Below are 489 nucleotides of genomic sequence, written 5' to 3' on the forward strand. Positions count from 1 at the left end.
AAAACGCATTGGGGAGCAAACTGCAGAGAGCACGACGAGGTGGAGCAAAGGATCTGTTCACAGGAAAGAAAGAGACAGAAGAAACAAAGGCATGGCCTGGATCCTGGTAGCTGCTTAACATGCAGTGCTGTTGGGAGAACTGAAAGTTGGTGGTAAACGGGGCTAGCACAGGCGCATGTGACAAATGCAACTGTCGGTTCATATAATGTCATTCATTCCCAAAACGGCGGTAATTAACAGTCCACTTGAAAGGCGAGAAAGATTCAAAGAGCTCAGGGAGGCACCCTGCCACGCCCATGCACAGTAGGAGCAGAAAGCCAGATCCAACACAAAGGAAACCATTTGAGACTCTGGGAGTTGTCAGACCGAGGGATGTGTGTGACCTTGTCCCATGGAGCGGGGCTAGAGCGGCAATCAAGAAAAGCAACAGGTGCACCCACTTCCCGGACGCCCTGGTACAGTCCTTAATGACATTCTGAGACAGGCGTT

The sequence above is a fragment of the Lynx rufus genome, unplaced genomic scaffold (assembly GCF_022079265.1).
Source record: "Lynx rufus isolate CCGP_SWC_20201006 ecotype Redwood Valley unplaced genomic scaffold, mLynRuf1.p SCAF_1, whole genome shotgun sequence".
Classification (NCBI taxonomy): domain Eukaryota; kingdom Metazoa; phylum Chordata; class Mammalia; order Carnivora; family Felidae; genus Lynx; species Lynx rufus.